This window comes from Athalia rosae, chromosome 2 (genome assembly GCF_917208135.1).
Source record: "Athalia rosae chromosome 2, iyAthRosa1.1, whole genome shotgun sequence".
Classification (NCBI taxonomy): domain Eukaryota; kingdom Metazoa; phylum Arthropoda; class Insecta; order Hymenoptera; family Athaliidae; genus Athalia; species Athalia rosae.
This window is the reverse complement of record NC_064027.1, coordinates 21,876,209-21,902,195: the sequence shown is the minus strand read 5'-3', so window position 1 is coordinate 21,902,195 and position 25,987 is coordinate 21,876,209. Positions and strand designations below refer to the sequence as shown.

The 25,987-nt window shown below is 42.0% G+C and overlaps 1 protein-coding gene and 1 long non-coding RNA gene across 2 annotated transcripts in view; both read left to right on the top strand.

Annotated features, from left to right (window-relative positions):
- The window catches only part of LOC105689477 (semaphorin-2A), a 232,362-nt gene that overhangs the window by 58,700 nt on the left and 147,675 nt on the right, over positions 1-25,987 (top strand). The gene's annotated exons all lie outside the window — the stretch shown is intronic.
- On the top strand, positions 2,440-12,163 carry LOC125500025. Its single transcript, XR_007277199.1, has 3 exons — positions 2,440-2,865; positions 3,013-3,194; positions 11,764-12,163. It is a non-coding gene; the product is annotated as an uncharacterized LOC125500025 (long non-coding RNA).

Sequence of the window (25,987 nt, the reverse complement as noted above, 5' to 3'; positions counted from 1 at the left end):
GGTATACGTATGTATAGAGCGGGGGTACGTATACATACATATATTATATATATATATGCGTGGAATAACCTTTGAATTTATTTAATAACCCACTGAAAATCCACTCGGTTAAAAAGATGCTCGCTTCCTCAGCCCGCCCCTAAATTATTCGCTTATAGCTCCCATATTTTCTTTTTCTCTTTTCCTTTCTTCTATGGTACATTCTACATGGAAAGTCGGTTGAAAAAAATCTTCCAAGAGCGATTCTCTTCGTTTATTTATCATTTCTTTTTTTTTTCCCCCTACTCGTTTCGAAATTCGGAGAGAATAGCTATTTTTTTCCAAAGGGCGGTCGGACTTTTCTTTCTTTCTTTTCTTTGGTGGCCGACTCTTAAAAGGGTTGAAGTTCGACCGGCTATTCAACTTTCCAGTTTATGCAACATGCGCGTACATCAAACCGGCCTACCTTCGTTCTGTTTTATGCACCTATGTTCAAAACTATTTGGATGAGAAAGTTTTTTTTTGCTTTTGCAGCTTTTTCCCACAATAAACGGGACCAAATCTATGGAAATTACTCCCGTTGCGATTTTCTCCATATTTTTTCCGCCCCATATTTTATCAGGGTTGAAATTTCTCGCATACCCTGCATGTATGTATAATAGCTATTATATTTCGAAAATTTCACGGTATATTAAATACATGCCGAGTATTTTTGCGGCACAGCAGTTTGTGCCGACGAAGAAACTTACCTATGTGCAGTACATACGCGTACGCATCATGTGTGTGAATATATATATATATATATTATATATGTGACACGCGAATACACGTACGTGAGCGTGTGCGTGTTAGAAGATTTACAACTCCACTTGAGAAATATATATAGTTATAATATATAGTGACTGGATTTTTTTTTTTTTTTTCTTTTTTTTTTTTAACTCATGAGTTCCCCTTCGCAGACGATTTTCTCTGCATGCGCCTGCTGGCACTTCACTCAACCCACCGTCCACCCCCTTTTTTTCTCTCCTTCTCTCTCTCTCTCTATTTATCTGAATCAGATGGCTAGAAAAACGGGAGATTTTATCGTGCGGTAAATTGAATCCGCTGATTCGATAATAGAAAAAAAAAAATAAATAAATAAAACTCAACTCAAAAAAATAATCAGGAAAGTAGAACGAAGAAGATATACGGAATCGAGGGATCGAAGCGATAGAAATAGCTTGGAAAACTCTGAAAAAACTTGAAGCGAAAAATCGATTGAGTTATCATGAATTATCGAGATGTGAGAAATGGGTAATGAAACTGAGAAAGTTTAACGTTTGATAAAATATTTATGTCGCGATATTCTTCAATTGAAGTAATATAAACTTGATTTATTCCGACGATAATTACTTAACATAGGATTTGATTCATTCGGTTTTTCACGATCGTTAAATAGCAGACTGCGGCACGCCGAGTCCATTAAAAAATTAACGAGTCTTTCCGCCGATCAGTCGATGCAGAGTCGCAAGTATCGTCGGGGATAGAATACTTTAATAATAAATCGAACGAACCAAGCGATAAAATCAATTTTTATGCTAAAAAAACGGAAGATATCGGGTTGTTTTTTGCCCCCCTCAGATTTCGAGTAAACATATCGAGAAGGCTGAAGAATTTCTAGAATGGCAAACCAAAAATAAAAGAAAAAAAAAAAACAGGAGACAAGAAAGAACAAAAATGGCGTCGATGCATAAAGTAATATTTCTTTGCGAAACAAAACTGTTCATCTCACAGACGTGTTGCGTGTATCTCCGGTGAGTTCTCCGACGATCTCCGCAGGTCGCGAGCAAACAAATTATGCGAGATTTAGGTACGTGATACTACGCGTGTAGATCCTATACGCACGTGTCTCTTTGAGCGAAGCATGCGTGCGTTTGTCGTTTCGCGGGGATTCCGTTGACTGCGACATTTCGCTGGGTTATGCGGGGTAGGCGTTTCGAGGGGTCGGAGGTTGGTTTGTAAGGGATGAATATAGGCGGGTGAAAGGTGAGGGTCTGGTTCGCGCGACAGACATCACACTTTATGTATGTGTATTATACAGTTATATATAGAGGGCATATCACGCGAACCTGACCAAATTCTCCGCCTCACTACTGCTCAAGTATATCTTACTTCTGGTATGTTTGGGCGACATCAACGACCGACAACGAAGAATTCGAGTTTTCCCATTGCTCCGATTATTTCGGAAAATCGACTCACCGCAAATTTCACGTTTTTTCGATGTGTCCGGCGAACTGTGAAAAAACTTTTCACTGCAAGGATTCTTTTTCCCGAGTGATCGAAATCCAGGGCCTGAATCCTGCAGGAAGAACAGAAGACACAACGTCAGAATCTAGTCTAATTGTCACCCAATGTCCTATATACGTATCCGAAGGCATGTGAGCAAAGTGGGAAGGGGAGGGTGGTGTAGAGTATCAGGTCGGAGCGATGGTGTCGTGTTGTTTTGTGTTCCAACCCCATTTCGCGGGTTTTGTTTACCGCTCGAGCGGGAGTAGTAGAAGCAAACAGCTTTGGCACCAAAGGGTTATGGGCCAGGAGAGCGTGGGATGTGTAGTATGGTAAGGAGAAAACAAAGAGAGAGAGAGAGAGAGAGAGAGAGAGAGAGAGAGAGAGGGAGCGAAATCCGAGAAACAGGGAGAGGAGACACCGCGACTAGTTATAGACTAACGTTACACATATACGTATATGTACCTATAACTGGGTGACTGGAGACTTGGCGCAACCTCTGACTAAAGATAAGACCTTCGCGAGCTCACTACTGCCTCCAAAGCCGAAACCTCGCAAACCGCTTCTCGGAAGACTTTGCTACACTGCTGCTATTGTAACTAATTTCATCGGGTGAATCGTGTGAGTACCCCTATAATAAATATACTTAACATATCTCCGCAAGAATAAAAGTAAATGTCCGTATACTTATACGTATGTACCATGGGCTAGAAAATCCGAAAAATGTTCGGCGCTTCAGAATTTAGGTAATTTTTTTTCTCACAGCAGTACGAAAACGTCGTATCAGACTCTAGTCTCGTCTGACTACAATCGGCTTATCGACGTACGCGACGTAGAAGCCGATATATGTTCTCATCTAATTCCATTGGCAAGAAGTTTAAGTGTGCCGGAGTCAACAGTCGAGTGAAACGTACACAGAAGTGAGGGAAGTTGGCGTTGCTCTCGCGCAGGTGTGTTGTAACGTTGTTAATACGTAGCATGCGTATCTTGCTTATAGTTCTAATATAGAAATAACAAGTCGCAAGTTTATGGTACCTACAGCAGAGACACGTATAATACCCGGATTTTGGATACATATAATATATATATATATATATGTGTGTAGATATGTTCACGCGATAAACTAAATTCAACTTCTGGAGCGAAAACTCTGTATAATTTCCCATAAGTGTACTATGGCGCGAGCGCTTTCAAAATGGCTGACTAAAACGTAGCTAATGCTAAGACTAAGGCGAGGACTCGAGCGAGAGCTAAAGTTGGGCATAAATTATAAAACGAGTCAGAGCTGAGCTGCGATTTAGAAGCAGGTCCCGCGCTGAATGAAACATCGCCAAATCATCAAGTTTCTCTTACTTAGTCTCCGTGTATTCGTGGAACAAGAAATCCGAAAGAGAGGGTAGCGAGAGTTTAAAACGGAAGTAATTTAGAAGGGGTAAAAAGAGAGTCCCTCTCTCTCTTCCGCCGGAGTGAGAATTTTCAGAAAATCTACTTCGGAATGGAACACAATTTCCCCCGAAGCAATAAAATGCTAATTGATGAATATGTAATATTCGCATATCGTACTCTAAAAGCTCTCAGAACTCGAAATTATCTTCAACGCTATTGAGATCGAAAAGGGTCGAGAAAATCTACAATCCCGGCGTAACGTCATTCCCATTGTCGGTCGAAGACCGAAGGCGATTTACAAGTTTTCTCGAAAGACCGAACAACGAAGGTCAGAAGAAAACAACGACTCGTCGCGATGTGCTTTTCGACGAGCTTTTTCAGACGTCAAAAAACTAGTCGTCGTCTTTATCGCGATTCGTCGGAAAACCGAGCGACTCGCGTCGCTTAAGTGAATATCGGGGGGGGGGGGGTGGAGGTGGTTCGTACGTCGGGGGGTACAGGAACGTCTCATTCCGTTCTAATTTTCATCGCATCTCGCCACCCCTTCCCCCTTCTATTCCTCCCGCTTCCGCAGTGCAGCCCCTAATAGTACAAGTTGGTCGCATTTCTATGCAAATCACCCGTTTATATAGACGCTGCAGAGTTTCAAACCGACCGGCCGACGCAACGTCGTCCCGAGCTCCAACGTGTTTGGTTATTTATCTAGCCGTGTTCGACTTTGCTAGGGGTAGGTAAATACTTGTACATATATATATATATATATATACATATGACGACAAACGTGTACCCACATACACCGGGGTGAACCGCCCCGACGCTCCGTCCCTCGTCCCTCGCTGCAGTCTGCACTTTACGCTGTCCCACGGCTCTCCTCGCTCTCGCCGCGCGATCTCTCGAGTAGTTGCCGCGTCCCCGCGCCCTTCGACCTTTCCTTACGTAACCTCAGCCGCCAGCTTCAACCCAGCTTTTTCATCCTTCTACCCCCCTCCCCCCCCCCCCCTTCTCCCCCCCCCCCCCCCCTCCCTGCGAGTCCTCTCCCTGCGGACTTGAACGCTTGCGACGTACCGATAAGCCTTAACGGTGACAACCGAGGCTATTTACGCGTCGCTGGGATGACGATGCAACAGTCTATCTTGCGAATGCGCCGAATATGTATATCAGGTGACGGTCCGAAAAAATGTTCGTATTTTATTACCGCTCTTGAAATTTTTCAAACATTTAGAAAGGAGATTTTCAGACACTCGAGCAAACATTTCGTGTAAGAATGTTGGAAATAAGTATCATGGTTTCGAGGTACGTTGGTGAAGCTGGGCTACCTGTACAGTCGACAAGCGGTTCGCATTGCGATATTAATTTCGAAGAGAACCTGAATACTTTTTGGCAAATTCTCGCGTTCCAGATTATGCTTCGGCGCCCGGAAAAGTTTAAAAGCTCCTTCTTGGTACATGGAAGTCACGAATGTGAACGCCTACTGTGGATTGAAAAAGAAACTTTCCCTTCCGATTTAAAATAAGAATTAGAAATCAAATAAGCGAAGTTACGGAATTTGGAACTTTGCGACTGTCACTTTTCCGTAAATCTTTCTTTCAATATCCGTTAAAATTTTTTCAATTATTAAAAGCAGTTGTTGAGGTATAGATTCTCGAAAAAAAAAAATTTCTCACGTTTTTTTCTTCGATCCCCGGTAAATCCAAGTTCTGCATTTTGCGTTTCCGTTCGTAAGATATGTACGGCTGAAATAAGATCGCATCTTTTCCTTCATACTTTTTTCGATTGTCGTTTAGAATTCGCTTAATTTTCCATTTAATTGAAATGTTTTCCATGTTTCCGTATCCCTTAAGTTTACATTAAATTTGATATTACGTATCTGAAAATTTTCGAAAGGAAATCTGGTTATGAAATGCAAACAAAATAAAAAGAAAAAAAAAAAAATAAAACGAACGAAGAAAACTTTGATTGCGTTTAATAAGATTATCAAAGTTAGATCCGCACGCAGCGTTTTCGAGGCAGCGCGTTAAAATCGGATTTAAAGAATTCTTCAACTCGTTTATTCAGAAAATACGCGAGATCAGCCCGTAAAGATACTGAAGGAAAAAAAAAGGAAAAATGGAAAAATCTCTCTCAGCGCACCGCTCGCTGCACGACGAAGACGTAAAATAAATTCAATTTTAGAGTATCGTAAAATTTCAACGTAACGGTGTAAACTTATCGAAATCCGAGGCGCAGCAACAGAATAGGTGCACGTGTATACGTATACGTGTATACCTAGACGCATATATATCTCATCTGTTTTATTTTTCGAGTCAATTTCCGAGAGACTTTTCTTCCGATCTTTCAATTTTACTATCGTGTGCTCATAACTCGGTGAAAAATCATCTATTTTTCTCTCCAGCAATTTTATTACGCATAAACAACTGTGAGCTAGAACGATTTTGCACAAAGCCACGACTGCATTGAATACGCTCACCTACTGCGTCCGTATCCTTTGATACTCGAATGACTCTGCCTCGCGGTTTACACCTTCATAATTCGACCGTTTCGTCGAGTTATTCTCCGACTTTGGAATGACCTGATTAATCGGTCCACGTCACGAATCGCAAAGTGCCAACGGCTGTGATCGTGGTAATTGAAGATACGGACTTGAAATGAGTCGCTGAAAATTCGGCAGATAATTTTTGTTACTTCATTTGTTAAAGTTGATTTTTTTTTTTATTTTTCAATCATTCTTTGACGCACCTCAGCATCGTAGCGAGGCGTGGTATCCGATAAAGCAATAACAGGGAGTAGTAGTGGTAGTGGGCGCTGAAAATGGTGAAAATACGGTGACAGAACGAAGCGGCTGCCGTGTACGTATACCGAGCTATAAGGTGAAAACCCGATAAATCAATATCAGCGATTTTACGCGATAGAGACAAAAGATCGGAGAGAGACAAGCTGAGGAAATGAACCGTGAAAAAAGCGGAGGAATGAAAGAAATGAAGTTAAAAAAAAGAAAAGAAGAGAAGAAAAACATTCGAATGGAAAAAAAGGGGGGAGGTATAAAGTGTTTGATATTATTATTTTACACGCAACCCCTTCGTGTTATCTATGCAACCTGATTAGAAAATCCATATTTTTCAACCCTCGACTCTCACACCTGTACGTACAAATTTGCGTGGTTGATGACAGTTAGAAATTTGTATTCCATGTTTATCATTTTCTTCTTTTTTTTTTTTTTTTTTTTTTTTTTCTACCTCGAAATACAGATTTGTGACCGTTGGTAAACCTATACCTTTCGGAAATATTTTTATTTTTATGATTTACGATTCGTGATTCAATTTTTTGAAAAAATTGCAACGGATTTTATCGAAGGTGTAAAATATTCTTACAAGTTTCTCGTGTAATTCTCGGAGATTCTTTCTATTCTCGAACAAGCGTTCAGGAGGCATTCTATTTGGCCAAAAAACGACTGTAATTTGAAACTAAACCTTTTCGGAGCGCTTAGCTTTCGATAATAGCCAGAAGTATGAGGCGTTTGGGCTTTTTTTCCTTTGCGTGAAAAGCAAAGGCTAAGACAGCTCTTTTCACGAGCTCAGTTCCTATCAGGACTTATCCGAACGCGGATCTCTGCCCTCATTTGCAACCACACGTATACACATGTATATCACATACACCGCGAACTTTGAACGTATCCACATTCATTTACAGGGTGGGCCGAATCAAAAACCGGCCGACGTTACACGAAGGAATGAGAACAGACTTCGTCAAGAAAAATCGAAATAACGTAGCCTTGATTTTGTTTTTGAAAATTTCACAAGTCCCGATTCACTTCAGCGAAGTACGTATGAAGAAGCTAAAAATACTCACTTCGAAATTCAGACGAAATCCGACGTATATCCATTATATATATATATATAAAAAAAGTCGCGGCGAACTTTCTGGAGTGAAAAAATGATGAGCTTTCTTTACTTTTCGTAATTTAAAAAAATCCTAACCCGGTTACCGAGAGATACGCGCTCGGGAAAAAATGTTTACTTAGCGTTCTGAATATGAGAAGAAAGCTTAACTCTCCTAGTTATCGGAGGAAGAAAGTTTCCACGAGATCCCTCGAGGCGTTTCAAATTGGCAGCCTTTTTTTAACCCACCCTATACACAGTGCTCTTACTTTGCACCCGTGATGCTACCTACCTACGGTCGTTGCTCATTGCTCGGCAATCTCGCAGCTGGCACTCGCCGAAAGACTTTTTTCTCACTTTTTTTCTCTCATTCATTTCCTCCTCTTGTTCTTGCAAATTTTTTTCTCCCTTTCCCTACTCCATCGGAAAATATTTACGGTGGTGCTGCGGGATCAGCGTTAGGTAGGTGAAATATATAATTAGTAGTTTTTCTTCGGTTTCTCGAATCTCGTTTCGTGCAGCGGATTTCGTCGCGCGAATGGATCGATTATCGGACATGTCGAGAACTTGCGTTACGTCTTTTTATTTCTCGTAGTTGAAGTATCTTCGTGTATACGGTGTACATGAACTCGATATCGGGGTGGGAGAGGGAAGGAAGTGACACGTGTTTATGCTCGCGGTGATATGAAACTTGTAAGTAAACGACATTGAGATAAGTTGAACTCGCGAAGAATACAAATAGTTTTCTGTGAGCCGGTGCCTTATGCGGCGACCTATCTGTGGGTATTTTTTACTCTTTACCAACAATAAACGATACGACTTTTTTTCACATTATTTACCCTCCCATGTATCTACTTAATTCTATACCTACAAACTTTCGAAAACGATAAGATAACACGCCGTCCTGCGTTTATAAAATCATCTAATTTCCATTCATCGCTCTGCTGCGGCGATCCAAGAGAGCGAAAAAAATTGGCGAACTAAGCAAAACGCAACGTCGTCCGAAAATAAATTTCCACGGTCCTTCCGAAAAGTGTGACATCGAAATTTTCATCCAGCGTCCAGTTCGTCCGGTTGTCTTCGGGCTTCTCGTATTTCCTATTTTTATTTGTACTTTGGGGTAATCTTGGTCGCTTTTTTCTGTTTTTTTTTTTTTTTTTCTCTTCCGACCTCCACGTTTTTTTCTCTATTTTCCAGCGCGCCAGTTCCCAGGGCGATCGTAATGAATCGGAACGACTGTTCTATAACGACACGGCACAACCGTTCTCAAATATTTTATGGTTATCGCCTTAAAGGCATCCCGAGAATATATGTATACGCGTCGCGCTACAAACGGCCAAGACATATAGGACGGATAGACACGGAAGGCTCAGGATCAGGACCGTAAATTTAAGAGGAACAGGCTCCCGATTCCCTCGGAGGAAAGTTTTACCAGCACACTCTACACCGAGTGTTCCGGATTAAGTCGAAAGAAAATCCGGGATTTTCGGAAACAGACGCATATATTACCGGAACGGTGTTTCCGTTCCAACGGATGATTTTCAGCCCCATTTTCGAAACATCTTTTCACAAAATTATCGAATTTCCCTGTGACTTTCGTGCAACTGCGCTTTTTTTGCCAATCGAAAAAATCATCGGCTCACTCAGAGAAAAAGAATGTCGAAACTTGCCGATCGAAGTGTCCAGTTTCAACGGCTCCCGATGCGTCTGACGTTTTATATTTCCTCAAAATATTTCCACTTCGAATACGCGCAATGCCGCGAATGTCTCTGATGGAGTTTTGACGAAATTTTGTCTCCTCGAATGGCTCGATATTTTCATATATACGTAGCCGTACACTTGGTGAAACTTTTACTTTGTCAGAGAAAATTCAGGGAAAGGAATTCCAAAGGCTCGCTACCTCGCGAAAGTTGTCGGCTGTTTCTGATCGGTATTTCGAGGAAATTTGCTACGTGGATACATGAAAGACAAAGAAGAGATCTTCCCCCGTTAACCTGCCCGTGACACGGATGCCCACTTTTTATCTTGAGAGACTATATTTTTTATATAGCTCGATGTGTAATACGTCACATATATATACTCGTACGTAGGTATATATACCCTTGTAGTTAACCTGTCAACCCTCATCCGGAGATTGAACGATTCGAGATGAACGTTCTTTAACGGTGAAAAGAAGGAGGATAATTGATAAAAATAATTATGAGAAACCATCGTCGTTTGAAAAGTTTAGCGGAACTAAAAGTTACAGAACTCGAAAGCTCCGATCCAGAGGTTCCGTTTTCTTTTCGTACATTCGTTCTTTTTTCCTTCATTTTACGCTTTTCGCCGCGTTGAATTGTTGCAAACGATCAATTAACCCGAGCGACAGTAAGAACGATTGCAGTTGTCTAGAAAATTGCGACTAGAGCAAGCTCACCTGATGTCCCCCAGAGGGTACGTGGAATGTACTACTGAAACTACCTTACATAGGTACCAGAAATTCTTGATAATATCCCACTCTCTCTCTCCGTCTCTCTCTCCCTCGCGCTTCTTCTTCAATCTCGTTTACTCTATGATCTCCGGATTCAGTGGAGAATTTCTGTCCATCGCTTTTTATTCTCCTTCTTTCGGACGATCTGATCGCGAGATAGACGACGATGACGTCTTCACAAGAGTTCTTAAAGCGGAATCAGCGTTCTTCTTTTTTGCTTCACTCTCTTTCGACTTTTTCTTTCCTTTCTTTTAACTTAAACAAGCTCCCTTGACTGGAGGGAAACGCTTTTGGAAACTAGTAGACGGTATTTCTGAATACGGTCTCGCAACTTGAGAATTAATTTTTATCAATAAAATAATAGGACGGTTGAAAGTTTGAATGTATAATTAATGGTCTGAATAAACGGAAATTATCTACACGATTCATGAGTTTGGAAAAGTATTCTAAAATAATCTTGAAACCTTCTCTATATTTTACATCCGTTGCATCCATTCAACTTCCGTCTCCTTTGATTTTGATCTTCGCGTATTCCTTTTTTGTCGCATTTCCATTTTTCTCGGCCTCCGGCCGGGTCTGCCTCCGAGGTTAGCTTCCGTGCAATGAAACCCCGTAACTTCGAACCCGGGGATTATCCTTAAACAATTCTTTCATCCCTCCGATTCGCACGATGTTCGAGCGTAATAACGTACGAATAAAAACCGCTTCCAGAAACGAGGTAGGGGAACGAAGAGGACCGATGAAATAAAATCTTTTCAAACGTCGAACGTAGCGCCGTTCGATCGATTTCTCGCTACCGGCAAAAAAATGTCGAAGAAAGAGAAAAGAGACGGAGCACCGAGGAAAAGCTAGAAATCAGGATACGCTTCGCACGCCGCTCTTCAAGGGCGAACTTGTTATACGTCTTTATAGTTTTCACCCCGCGCGATATCACGCCCCTCTCTCTCTCTCTGTATACGTATTTCATATATTATATACGGTACTCTATAGTGACTAGAAGTGCCTACTGTTTCAGTAACCCCCGTGCGCAGCTGGGCCCCGATCAATACTACCCCAAACCAGAGCCGGCGTATTTACAAATCCAATACCCCGTGATCGCAACACGTACCTACAAACCTCCCGCCGCCGCTACTGCCACATCCACCCTTCTATTATCCTTATATTATTATTGCCTTTACTCGGGGAGAAACCACCCGCCATTTTCACCCCCTCTGTCCTTACTCCGTCACCCGCCAACGCGATCTAGGTGGTGCAACGACTATTCCTCGGTGCTCGAATGAACAAAAAAAAAAAACAAATCACACCGGTTATGCAAGCGATGTTGTCGGGGTCCTTCGCCAAAGGATCGGAAGTGAGAGATTTTTCCACGGGCCTCGTGACATTGCGAGAATGAAATCGCTTCTCAAAAACTTCAAAGTTGCTTTACCCCCGAGATAATGTGAAAAATTGACGAATTCCCGTAGCGTGAAACTTGTCAAGATTTTCGAATGAACGAATGACATAAAAAAAAAAAAGAGGAACCGAAATTTGGGCAGCTGTTTCGCGCGAAATACCCCGTACACCGAACTTCAGCCTTCGGAAGATTCTGGTGATCGATCGCGGGCAAGGTGTCGGTCCGTTTGTCTCTCAGAGAATCAGCTCACGCGCGAGTGGGATCTTTTTTTACCTTTCTCCTTCTAGTTTCTTCTCATCCTTCTCCTCCTCCGTTCTTCTTTTTCCTTTTATTTTTCAGCCACGTTTTCAGGGTTTGGGAACGACGCTGACGCTCGCGTTTCTTTTCCGAGGTAGCGGTGTTGGTAGCGGTGATGGTATACGATGATCGTGCATGGAAAGAGAGAACGAGAGGAAGTAGCTAGCTGTTCGGAGGGATCCTCTAATCTGTTATCGTAAAAATCCCGCTCACTCACTGGTGAGCCGCTTTAAAGCCAAAAAGGAGAAACGAGGACGAGACCGGTGATCGCGGGAGAGAGAAATAAAGGGAGAAAATTGGGAGTAGGCATAAGGGAGAGGAACCACCGAAAAAGAAGGGTACGTGTCCATATATATATATATTTTCTCGTCACATAAGGACGTGACACTCCTACGCGTTTTTTTTCCCCTCGAGATGGAGAAGTATCAATATCTCGCCTCACTGCCGCCCTCATCGTAAAATGAAAGTGATATGAAAAAAACAAAAAAAAAAAAAAAAAAAAAAAAAAAAACTACGAACGCTTGTTATCGCCGCCAACGTCATCGTCATCGCGGCGATCGTCATCCCGAAATAATAGTCTCCTGGGAAGCATCGGATTATACACGAGAGTGTGAAACACGTATACGATAATCGTGTTTGCGAAAATATTTTTTTTTATCCAAAAAGTTGTGCATTTTGAGACACTTGAATTTAATTGAATCCGAAAAGCTGATCGGATCTAATTTTCCATCAATATCGGATTTCGTCCTATCTAATACCGGATCTAGACGCGAATATCAGATCAATTTTCATCCATCTAGATCGGTGAGAACCAAGCGATATCTGGCCGGATCTAACCCCACTGACTTTCAAATTTAATGTAAAACCTGATCAAATCTGACTAGATCTTGTGAAAGCTACCACCATCCAACTTCGGATCTGATTGGATTACGGTATAGATGCGAAAGTCTCCCAAACTAAATTTAATCGGATCCCAATAGATTTCGCCGGATCTAAATCGGAAAAATGAAAAAACCGAGATGAATTACGAGGGAAAAAAAAAAAAATTACGTATCGACGCCTCGTTAGAAAAAAAAAAGTCCTAGCCCGAAAATCGGATTAGGCATGGTTGCATTTTATTTATTTTGGGAAATACAGCGTGTCGTAAAATCTGCCCACCTGATCGTTTAAATGATAAAGAACAAACAAGTCTGCTTTTAGCAAATTTTTCACGACTCTGAAAAACAAATATACGTACGTCTATTTGAGAGCATGAAAAGCACTGCCGGATTCTTCGGGGCTTTTTTTTCCACGTTTCATGCAATTGATAATTAACTCGGCCTAATTATCGAGTCATCATTTCTGACAGAATAGCATTAAATCTTAATGCAAGCAAAGGAATGGCAATCATCGAATTAAGATTCTCCTTGACGGAATACATAAGAGAGAAAAAAATCTTTCATTATAGCTTCCAGCACTCCCTTTCCTTTTTTTTCATTAAATTTCAAGAATTCAAGTTGTTCACGTCAGAAATTGCGGCGTGATGTTCGAGGCGGGTATTCATGAATATTAAAAAAAAAAAAAAAAAAGAAAGAGAAAAAAAAAAATAATCTGAATACTTGTATAATTATAGAGTCAGCCGTTTTCTCGTACACAAGCTTCGAATCGCAAGATCTTTTTTCCGATATACCTCAGCCGAGATAATTTGCATCTAATATCTCATCACGCAACTTTTCTCCTCTTTTCTTCCACCCGGATAATCTATCAACGTCAATGAAAGAAAGCAAATTGCAGTTGCAGTTGGGTATACAAGGGGCTCGTCACACGAACTGTTTCTGGTAAATTAGATGGAAATTGGATCGCGTCGCGATCCAACAACCGGGAATTCCGAAAGTTGACGAGCGTCCGATATCCACGCGGATCATCCATCCCGTAATTAATCGTAGGGTTCGATTTTGACTTTGAAAATTGCAAGCTTGGTGGGTTTAAAGTCACAGGTGTACCTCCGTAGCTGTTCGTCAAGCCCCTTCCTCCTCGGAACCGATATTCAACTGCTGACCGTGCAACGGAAATCAGTTTCAAAACATACCCCATTACATCCGTATTGTAACGTGATACCTGTCAACTATCACTACAAACTTTGACAAGGGATGAAACAAGAAACAAGACCCTTATACACAAAATGACGTACGGATACCCGGCTCGAGAAGTCGAAAGTTCGGCTCTCGCGAATCTCGGGGTTCTTTAAATTTCAGTCGGTAGATAAATTCAGGAAATTGGAACTACGAGTAGAGAAATTTTCCACGAAGACTCGACCTCGCCAAAGGTTCGCTGGGGAGGCATTACATATTCGCTTTTTTACTTCGCTCGTCAGATTCTTTCTTTCCTCAATATCTTTTGTTTTTACGTTATTTTTTTTATTCTTTTTTTATTTTATTTTTTTTTGTGTTTATTTCTTTCAACTCCGCTGTCCGCGAGATTGCATGAAGACTCATTAAAAGCAGAAATGATTAAACCTCATTTCTAAGACGCAGGGGTGGTTTTTTCACAGCGCGAAATCCCCCGAACTCCGTCGGCGGAACCCCTGCCGTCGCAGGAGAATCCAGGATGGATTTTTGACGGGACGGGGGGGGGGGGGAGAGGGAAGGGGAGGGAAGGGGAGGGGAAGGCGATGTTAACGTACTACGACGGTGGAGTATTTGAACAGGGTAGCGGTTGTTTTTATGAAGGCTTTGGCCTTATTAGTCTACGCGGAGGCCAAGGACCGCGCCTTTAGGACTTTCTCTTTTCAGGCTCTCCGAAGAGGTTGGTCTGCGCAAATTTTTCAGAAAACCTGGGCTGGCAAAGCGAAAGGAGACGATAAAGGGACGAGAGGAAAAAAAAGACCGAAGATCTCTCCGAGCTTGCGCTCTATGAGCAAAAAAAAAAAAAAAAAACGAAATGAAATGGAAAGAGCGAGAAGAAAAATAAAAATAAAAATACACGCGGAAATAACAATTATTATTTACTCCTGACTCCTTTTATTCTTTAAGGCAGAAGGAAGATGGGTGGTTGCCGGTTCTTTCTCATTAGTCGAGGAAATCTCGTATATTTTGAAAAATTATATATCTCCTCGCCGGGGATCTTCTCCCAGTCAGCTTCTTCTCGGTTTTCACTCTCGTCTTTTTCTTTTTCTCCTTCTCCTTCTCCTTCTCCTTCTTCTTCTTCATCTTCTTCTCGAATCAGGCGAGGAACTTCTCGATATTAATTACCGAATTCTTCGTACCTACATATTTTATAGGGAAAAGCGTCGGGAGCTTTTTCAGGGTGAAGTGAAGAGAGAAGATGGGAAAAGCCTTCCCACGCATTTACGGCTTGGAATTAAACTCTCAGGAATTTCTTCTATACATATATATATATATATACCTTAATGAACGAGATTCGATTTACTTACTTGACAAAGCGACCGAATTTATGTGCGCATATATATATTATATACGGATATTAAACGTATATACATGTATACATCTACGTGTATATAACTCCACCCTCAATTTCCTCGAATCCTTGAAGACTCCGCAGATTATGCTATCTTCGAAACCAAATATTGATTCAATTCTTCCTAATTATTCCGTATTTCTACGGATATTCTACCTCATCGAATCTCATAGCGCATGCCGCGTTATACCTCACTTGTACACACACACTCTGATTTCCTCTCATTATCAAAATATAGGGCGGGGAAAAACGTTAAAAAATAATCCCACCTTCGACTATTTTGTGCCAGATCTCGGGTGAAATGCTGCTTATTTTTCGTACGAATATAAGCAAATCCATGCCGAATCGTAGAGGGAATAAATTATACCATTAGAAAACATTCTACGAATCTATTTCTTTCTCTTATCATTCGAATCGGGATTTGTAGGAAAAAAAATTGGATCTTCGATATCGCGGGGTGTGAATTTTATCTGAATTTTATAGCGAAAATCTATTTTTCTTCGTCGTCTCTGTGTATGATTAATTTTGTACGTTACGCGTATGATGTATACTCGTACACGTAGTAAGTTCGCGGCAGCCACCCCTTCGATAAACCTACGTGACTGAATTAATTCGGACGCAAAGTTCGCGAAGCGGAAACACCGAGATTGTCATACAAATTAATTCAAATATTTGGAGTTGTGAATTTCAATCCTACTCCCCACGTCGCCGGTATCTACCCGTGCCCACCCTATTTTGGGGGGGGGGGGGGAGGAGGGGCGATATTCCGCTATGTTCACACCCGAATTATTTACATTGATATCTAATCGAGTGATTATTTCAAAAGTAGTAACGTACGTCCCGAACGCCGTAGTAATTTTCACAGAATATTTCCGAGTCTCGAAATTTCGGTAAAAACGCGGCCCCCGCGTTTCGTCGGCTTCTCTCACCGGTATATATATATAAATATATATATATATACAATATACCAACGCTTCTCTGCACCGCACGCACACATCGGATAAACTTTTTCACAACGTATAATAATCCGAGCGTCGACCGCAAAAAGTGTCGAAAAAAAACGTGCGTATTTCTAAGAGAAGAAACAAATATTCGCACCGACGGATCCTTTTCCACAAATTTGTTGCGAATTATCTTCGAGGGTTGAAACGTATCCCGGGGAGGGAAAGCTCGCTTCCTTTTTTTTTTCATTCGGCATTCCAAAAACGTGTCGCGCTTCCAAAGAGTGAGAAGATGATACCGCGTAGCTATATACGCGGAGGGTTGGCATCTGGGGGGGGGGAAGGGGGAGGGAGGGGGACGAGAAAGGGGTGGAACATTTCTCAAGAAATGAATTTTCCCCGATTCCGCCTCGCAGCTGATTCAGTCCTGATCGGGGCAATGCAGTACATTCCTATACGTCTGAAAACTTACTTGTATGCGTATTCTGTACGCGTGTACATGAGGCGTGTAGATATATACATATATACATATACATATATATATATACCTACACCTATGTATGTGGGTGATAGCGAGGAGTTTCGGTGTGATTGCCGCCCAAGGCGAGGGTGGCCTGGAGCGCAAGAGTTGCTCGGAAAACGTGCCGAGCCTCACGATTGGGAGAGTAATACATAATATAATACACCTCGGCAATCTACATAATACCCGGCGCTCGCATTGTCAGTTCCACCCCCCCCCCCCCCCCTCTCTATACCCCTTTCCGCCCCCCCCCCCTCCCTCCTGCCCCGCTCCGCGTCTCGCCCTTCGTTTCTACCCACGCAGTTCCTGCCATTAGCCATCAACAGTTCGCGCTCTTTCGGTCCGGCGACGGGATGACGTTCTTTTCTCTCATATCTCCGGCTTATAAAAAAATGACGACAATTCTCTGTTTATTTCGGAATTGTTTTTTTTTTTTTTTTTTTACCATTTTGGATTCGTAATTTAGGGAGAAGGGGTGGAACACGAGAAGGGGATCAATTTCAGAAGGTTCTGCTTAAGTCTGATTATAATTATTATTTTATCATCGATATCGTCGTGAAATCGAAGGTTATCCCAAGTGCGTTTTAATTTGTTACTGTACATCTATCATACCAGATCATGCCCTTCGAATTCGGAAAAGTCTGCTAGGAAAGTTTTTCATCCGATGCCGAAAATCCTTGGTACAAGTGCATGCAGGATAATATATTCCATATACTTTTTTCCGAATTTTCCGAAAAGTATAGAATTTATTTTATCCACCCGCGATACTTTCGTCCCTTTTTTTGATATTTTTTTTTTTTTTTTCAAACTTTTCACAACCCTTTTTCCGTCCGGTTTTATCTGTCTACATATAAAGTACACATTATACCGGTATATACCACACTGCTATACGGTACAATAATACATACGTATACATACGAAAGTCATTGTCTGCCGCCATTGTTTCAAAGGATAATGTGAAAATCGTTCGTACCTTCTCGCGGCCGGGTTTGTCTCTACCTCTGATACTTTTTTCACTCCCTGTCTCCCCTCCGCCGAATTTTTTCCAAATCTTCCTCTCCTTCCTTTTTTCGTCTTTTTCTCTTCTTTGCTCGACAAAATGAGACAAAAAAAAGAAAAAAAAAAAGGGGTATCTACATACTTATGTACACGTATACTATGTATATACATGAAGGCACATGCCGCGCCTACGAAAAACGGTGCGTGAATTAAACGCTCTATCCCTCGATCCTCGTCCTCGTTTCACCCTTTTCCACCTTTCCTCTACCGCATTCCTGCATCACGGAGGTATATAGCAATGTGCGTTACGTATACGGTACATACATATACCACGTGTATATTAAGCTCACGCGTATTTCCTTCCTTACTAACACCCGTGCAAAAGTTTGTTCCTGCCTGCCTGTAACGCGTGTGCATGGACACTCGTTACATACGTGTGTGTGTGTGTTTTTTTTTCGCTCCGTACGCTCCGCGCGGAGTCCTCGCGTACAGAGAGAATCGGATAATTGTAGCCGGGGTACCACCACCGCGGGAGAACGTTTGAAGCAGCTTTTGCTCGCCACGTGATCTCCGCTAATCCACATTTTGCCCACGTACGTTTAAAATTTGCGCACACGTTCACGTGTACGCGCGTGTGCGTTCGACGTATTATACACATAGTATACACACGCCTTATACGCCTAACGTGTTTCAACCCCTACCAGCGGCGAACCGTCAGCCGCCTCCCTAAGCAGCACAGATTTTTCGATTTATCTCCGACCCCCCTAAATTTTAGCTAAATCTACCTTAATTAAAGACACCTTTTCTCCTCCTCCTCCTCCTTTTTTTCACATCTTCCCTTACTCTTTCACGCTCATTAATCTGCATATGAATTTTCCCACGCTTCGATAAGGCGTGAAGCGAGAAGGGTAGGCGACAAAAAAAAAATTGAAGGGGCTCGAAGAGCGATCCGTGTGTCGTCGTAGCACGCGTAATTTGCGAAAAGCGTTAGTTGCGGGGAAAAGCTCGAGTTCGGATAAAAGAGTCAGCGACGTGAGTTCGAACCAACTTCCGAGTTGAGGCGATTCGAGAGAAGCGGGATGGGAGTGAAAGAAAAAAAAAAAAAAACTGATAAAAAGAGAACAAGATCGTCAAAACAAGCCTTTGACGGGACGGGATTGAATTCGCAATGCAGTACACCGCGGCATAGAGCTCTCGCACGCAGTTTCGTGGTTTCTCGAGAGTGTCTTAACTTAATTAACGGATTTAATTTCACACTCGGCAAACACCCGCGCACGCGACGTACGACGTCCGACTTTCTCTCTCTTTTACATTAATTCCTATATATCTCTCTCTCTCTCTCTCTCTCTGTCTCTCTGTCCATACTCGTGTGCGACGCGAATAACTCTCAACATTTATCTGAAAACACGCACCGAGAAATATTCGAGCGAAGTGCAACATTCGACTACCGAGACGGTGCAGTTATGCCGCGAAAATTTTGGCTATTAATTATCGCAGGTGAGCAGAGAAATTTCATTATCATTTCAATTCACCCGGCAAACTTGTAAAATTATCATAACGTACTTGTGTGAAAATTTTCATTCCGATTCTTGTTATCTACGTAAGTACGTACTTCCCGTCTCATCTTTCTTCCATTTTTTTTTTTTTCTGTTACAGGTGAGTTGAACGCGGAACCATCTTTTGGCCCTTTTGCTCTCGTCGAAAGGTCGGTGCATCCGAATTTTCTAAGGGTTGAGTTATTCGGCTTGACTTATTAGTTATCGAAAACAAGGAAAAAAAAAAAAAAACTGAGCTTTTCCATCGTTCGCTTTCTTCGGGGCCACTCTTTACACACGATATATGAGGACGGCGTAGAACGTGTCTACCGTGACACGTGTTGCGCAAGGACCTTTGAGTCTTTGTCGTTGGGGTACGTATGTATAGCGCTGTATATACGTCTCCTGAAAAAAGTTAATCTTTTTATACCGTGAATTGAGTACTTTATTGCATTTCGTGAGCTCATTTTTTTTTTTTTTTTTTTAGTCGATTTTCTTTTTTCTTTTCTGTGCGAAACGTTCCGAAAGACGAATATAATTTGGTATCCAGATCGTGGGGACTTTCTGAAAATGAAGCACGAGGCAACGTGGGAGTAAGATTTTTCTTTGAAAATGATTTTGTATGCTGCTGCGGAAACCGCGCGCTTCTGATGAGTAAAGCATAAAGCTTTCTCAGGGACCGGAAGTCCGCGATGAGAAAGGAATATTATCCGTATAGGGAACTTTTTTACCCCGCAAAGAAGCACATGAGGGTTTTGACGTTCGCTATTGTACCGGGTGGCCGGTTTTGACGTATAAATTTTATCGTCAAATTTGGGAACGCCGCGTTATTTTGAAGAGGATCCTGAGATTCCATAAGCTCGCTAATTATCGAACGCTTTTCGATTCTTCCTAGCGATCGAAATATTCTCATCGCTTGTACCTGAAAAGTATGACCGCCATTTCGTTTTTCACTTGAAAAAACAACGCAATCGACGATTTGTAGAGATTGTTTCGCCGTTCGAAATCAAACAAATTATTCAGTTATAATTATTCTTTTAAACGTCGTCGCGACAATCATCGAATCCAGGATCAAAACAGGACACCCTTTACGTGCACGCAATATATCTATATCTATCCACGTGTAAGTCATTCTCCGATGAACACGTGTGTGGGTAGATATTGGTGAAAAGAGTAAGAGGTTTGAAAGGTTGGCGCGTTCAGGATCAACCTACGATCCGGCATGGAATCCGGACCAAAAGCAATTTGATCCCTTTGAGCCTTGTAACAGCAAAATATAGGCCGGCCTGCCGAACTCAAAGTCCTTACGAATATCATGTTTGACCCTTGATTCGGCACTTCGAAGAATTATCTCGAATTCTCGATCCGTACCGAATATTCATTTTTCATAATTTCCGATGAATCTTTCGTTTTCAAATTCATCACGATTCAGCTGTACAATAGATAAAACAATACGAGCGTGCTTTTGCACATTTTTTTTTTTCTACAGATGAGAAATCGACGAGGAACAAATTTTTTTCATTCCGAACAATAAAGTTGAAAAAAAAAAAACCTTCACATTCGATAACGTTATTAGCGATAAGATGGATTCTATTTATTTTGCAATTTTATAACAGATCAATAGTTTCTGTAATCGGTAATTTTTTTTATCGGATGTCTGAGCTGTACAAAATTTTGTAGTGCTCTCAATTATTCGTAACGATTTCGTGTCCGATTCACCGGGTTCTGCAACGTGTGACTTTTCTTATTTCGTTCTGAATCGGATGCCCCAGTAGATGGCTTTTATAGTTCCATTTCTGTAAACGGTGTGGCGGTATGAAGGATTTTGCCAAGAAGAGAGGCTGGTTTGGAACTCCCTAGGTTGTGGCTTCTTTCTGGTTAGCACCGCCACCGCCGACGTTCGCCCGATCAATGATCTCTCCCACTGGTCGTGGAATAAATGCCGCCGCGTACGTTTTGCCATCCGCCGAAAAATTCCCACTCACCCCCTCAAAGTGGAAAGGAAAATTGCGATCCCACGATCTGAACTATCGTCGATCGATTTTCCCTCGGGAAGAAATGCGGCGAAATCGTTCGAGTCGTTTATCGTTTTCGGAGTTCATTTTTGTCGGAAAAAACCAAATTATATATACTCCGTGTTCAAAACTGTTGCAGATTAAAGACGTATCGTTTTGAAATTCCGGAACATTTCGTGAAATATTTTCACATGAGAGGTAAAAATAGGGAGTCGTTTGCGAGAACATGATAGGGTTGTAGAAAAACAACGAAACCCGAAAGTCCTTGTTTCGAAAGAAAAAAAATAATCGCGATTAGGGGAAAAACTCGTTACCCATTTTCTGATCAGCTACGCGTTCCTCAAAATTGACGAAGTTGACTGTAGCTAAATCGGTAGCGCCAAAGTAGGAATGGGTAATATTTGCATCGGGTGACGTGATCGTGCATCTACGAGCTTGCGGCTAAAGGAAGCATAATTATCCGACGCGATCTGAATTTTTTTGCAAGAATTGAAAAGGCGACAAATTTTTGTTCTCTTCGAAGGCACGCTGATCACCGGTAGATTAATTTTGAATGAACCGGTGACGAGAAGCTTTTTCGAGTCGATAAAACAGAACAGCGTCGGTTAGCGAATTTACGAGCAGAATTGAAGTTCCCTCCCTGATTTGGGCGTCGCGGTCGGTACGGGGTAGCTTTTCTACCCTCCACGCTATCAAACCCTCTTGATATTCCGGCCGCTAGCTTGGTCGTTGTCGAAGTTTAGCACGAAGCGGTAGATGTCGCCCTGGTACGAAAGCTCACCCCTTCTACGTTTTCGCGCAAGGAAACTTAAAACTTAAAACTTGAAAATAAAAAAACACAGGAATCAACAATTTTCATGAAATCCCCGGCCCGTTGATTGCGCGCGGTTTTTTTTTTTATTCACATAAAATAGTCGACATTTCGTATCAAGTTTGATGAAGAAGTTTTTTCCCATCCAGAAACAAATTTTCCAAAACTGAAAACACAATCGTCATATTTTTTTTTTGGTTTTCCAGTTAATTTTATTCAAAATTTCCGTATACACCTCGTCAGCTGAACAAACTGTCTGAGCGTTAGCTGGAATTACTGCCAGCTAAACAGTTGTCAGTGAGAAACAGGCGCAGCTGAGGGTCGCGCACATAATATATAACATGTAGGAAGAGACAGAAGCGAGCGGGGGTTTAATTAATACCTAACTATCCGAGTGATATTAGAGGTAATCTTCCCTGGCTGTTGCTGCTGCAGATTCTCCTCTTCGCCGTAACACGTACGCGTATATAATATACCTATGGATACGCCTAGTTGAGTGAAAATTAAATCAGAGTATAATATTTGTCATAACTGCAGCACGTCGCCTTTTATCCTCTGACTTTAGGGATTAGTCTCCTTATTACCTTCCTTCCGCGGCTTTACCTTCTTTACACAATTCTTGTAAAACCGTGCGCGTGGATACCAACCCAACATATTCAACCCCTGCGTACGAAATAGACGGTACGATGAAAAAAGAAAACAATGGAAAAAAAAAAAAAAAATAAGAACAGAATGGAAAAAAAAAAAAAAAACGAAGGAACAGACTAAATTCACAATTCTCTACACCCGCGCATGATTATGGGAACATTTCGCATAAAATATTCCGCACGCGTTCTTCCACCTCAACCTCTTTTCTCTTCTTTCTTTTATGCTCTCTTTTTTTTCTGTTTTTTTTTTTTTTTTGCTACCCCTACCCAGTATCAACTAATTTTACCTTGTCTTTAAATGGCTTAAAGGTGGAAGAAAATAAGATATTTTTTTCGCGATGAGTTTTTACCATAAAGTAAGTACATAGATCGATGAAATAGGAAAATTCTAGAATTGCAGAATTTCTCTAGCTTATTACTTTTTCCGTTTTGGATTCTGTGGTTAATCGTTATCAGTTTCAGTCAATTTCATCGTTCTAAAGACACACTTTTTCACCTAAGATTTTGAATTTCGTGAACTTTGAGGTACCGTACATTTCTCTCATCGAGGTTGTAAGAAACGAAATAAAATTAGATAAATGAGAAAAAAAAAAAAAAAACGGTGTAAATAAAATAAAACCGGTTAAAATGGTCGTCGCGGCGCAGCGTGTACGATTGGTATGCAAGGGCGATGACGGGCTTCCATGGCAGCACATGTTATTTCGTGAAACGGATCTATTTTGAGGGGGTTCTGACCCTTAAGTGATTTGTGACTGGCATACTGAGAGAGACTGGACACGGGCGAGCGTTTTATCCACCTATAGACGTGGTATATCTGTATATCGGTGAAAGGGGATAGCTCGGTGTGGTAGGGAAAGGAAAAAAAACAAAAAACAGGAAAAAAAATAAAATAAAATAAAATAAAGAAAAGGGAAGCAGAAGGAGAAGAAACGAAGAAAAAAAAAAACGAAAGAAAAGGGAGGAGAAGAAGAAATGTTTGCCGACGGGGACATCGTTTCCAGGATACGAGAAGTAGGACTCGCAGGACGTCTCGAGAAACACTATATACATGCAGGGTGTACGCTTTTTACAGATGTATATATATTTCTTTCCATTCGTCGATTCCCGTAGCCGATGCAAAGACTGATTCGGCGGCATACGTTTGAGAGAGCGGTCTTGCGCGCATCCCTTTTTTTTCCACTCGTACGTCGAAAGTAGGGAAATAGAAAAAATGTTAAAAAGTGAACTTCCGAGTCGAGTTGGGGGGTAACTTCCGCAACTGGTGTAAGGGCACTTCTCAAACGAACGTAGCTAAGCGACGTCGAGCTTTTCCGTGGGCGGGAAAGTTTGTCCGTCGAAAATATGGGCGTCTAGATTCACTCCGGTGTGTCGTGGCCAGCGTAACGTCGCACGGTTACCGTACGTACAAAAACAGAAGCGGCAGAAGTGTCGGGAACTCAATTATGCAAGGCTTTGGGAGGAAACTTTAATGCTGTAATGCCATGGCAACGGTGATGGTCCTTGCGGTTTCCGGTCATCGCAACCACCGCTACATTCCGCTCATTCCCACGGGACTTTGCGCGCCAAATGTACCAGCAATTTCGTACCAATTAAATCACCGAGCTTCCGATCCTGCAAACCGTACGTCATATTTATTCAAATTCCTTTCTCAAATGAAATTTCACCTCCTAAACGAAAAATGCAAAATTAAAATTTCCACGGTATAGCGTAAGATGTGAAAATCTTACTCAATTTTTTCCATTCGCACGTCATGTACGATCCCGAATTTTCTTCCCTCGTCAAATCACATCTGCAGATATGAAGTGAATGATAATTTCTTAGTTAAATTAATTTGTATAGTTTTTTACGTCGTCATAGTTTTTGACACCGTCGTTTCATCCGTCGGATTTATTTAGCAACGTCCGGACTTGGGACGAAAGATAGGTGTGTGTATACGTAGGGGAAAATAGTGTCGTAGAAGTAAAGAGCGAAGTAGGGGTCGAAGGTTGTGCGAAATGTACGTTGGTTGGCGAATCGTAAAATCTGTGTTGCTTTTTATGTGTGCTTTACTGCAATATAACGGTAGATTGAAGAATCGGGCTGTAAAGGGTTGTGTATGGTTCCCCGTGTACGCTGTAAGCCCGCGAGCTTGTGTGAGATGAACTACCGAGTAGAGCGCGGATACGTGAACGGGAAAGTGAGCGGAAAGAGAGAAAAAGAGGACGAGAGAGAGGGAGGGAGAGAGAGAGAGAGTGGATAGCGCCGAGAGAGTCGGATGTATAAGGTGGGTACCACGGGTTCCATAGAATTGAACCCGAGAGGGTGTTGAAATATAAAATAAATACCTTAAACCCTATGATCCCCGGTTTAATTAAAACTTGATCCTGCGTCTGATACGCCGAAAAGATTTCATGATCCAATTTGCCCGCGGATAATTTAGCCAGCCAACGCGCAACACACAAAAGTGGGGGAGAAAATTTTCCTCTTTCACTTCCCTTTTCCATTTCCCCACCTCAACCCCCTCCTCTTCGTCCTCCGCGCCGAGAGGGCCGCTGCTCTCTTATTTTTTCAGTCCGCGGATGAAATTCACACCTACCAACCCCTTTGAAATCGGAAATATTCACCCGCGATCTCCGAACGGCGCGTAGATCGCCCCTGCGATTTTTCGTCCAACGATCGAAACGACGATCGATCGAAATTCGCAAATTTCCGCGAATCAAAGCACAAAAAAAAGAAAAAAAAAGAAAGACGAATGATATGGTGAACCGATTCCCACCGAATACTTGAATTTTCCCGCAGGGTGACGGAAATCCGGAATAATCTATTTATTCCCTTGAAATAATACCGCGACTGAACGCGTAGTGTGCACATCTCTGCATCGATTACAATAACTCGCCCAGTCGATGCTTCGGGGGGGCGATCCTTCCCTCCCCTTCCCTCCTCCGCCCCCTCCCTCTTTCGACGAAGGGCAAGGTGAAGGAAGGGGAGGAAGTTCGGAAGCTCGTAGAAACTGTCGCACACGGTATAGATCGTATATACATATATACGGGGGTAGAGTATAGAATCACGCGCAATCACGGCGGTGTCTACCGTCGGCTTCGCTCTGTACACACGGAATCCCTGCGACTACTCCCCGTAAACCTTGTGTACCTATTTATACTGGTGTCCGTTTCTTCTTTTTCTTCATACATTTCCGAACGGCCGAGTAAATACCTCGATGCTTCTATGAAAGAACGTGTCTCGATCGATCTGTCCAGATGTAGAACTATGCGGAAGGAAAATATAGCGGTACGAAGACGACGCAGGGAGGACGAGAAATAGACGCAGCTTTTCTGCTGCTTCGAACCTCGACGGATCCTTCGGATAATTTTTGAAAAAAAAAAAAAAATAGTGGAAGAAGCTTGTTTTTTTTTTCTAAC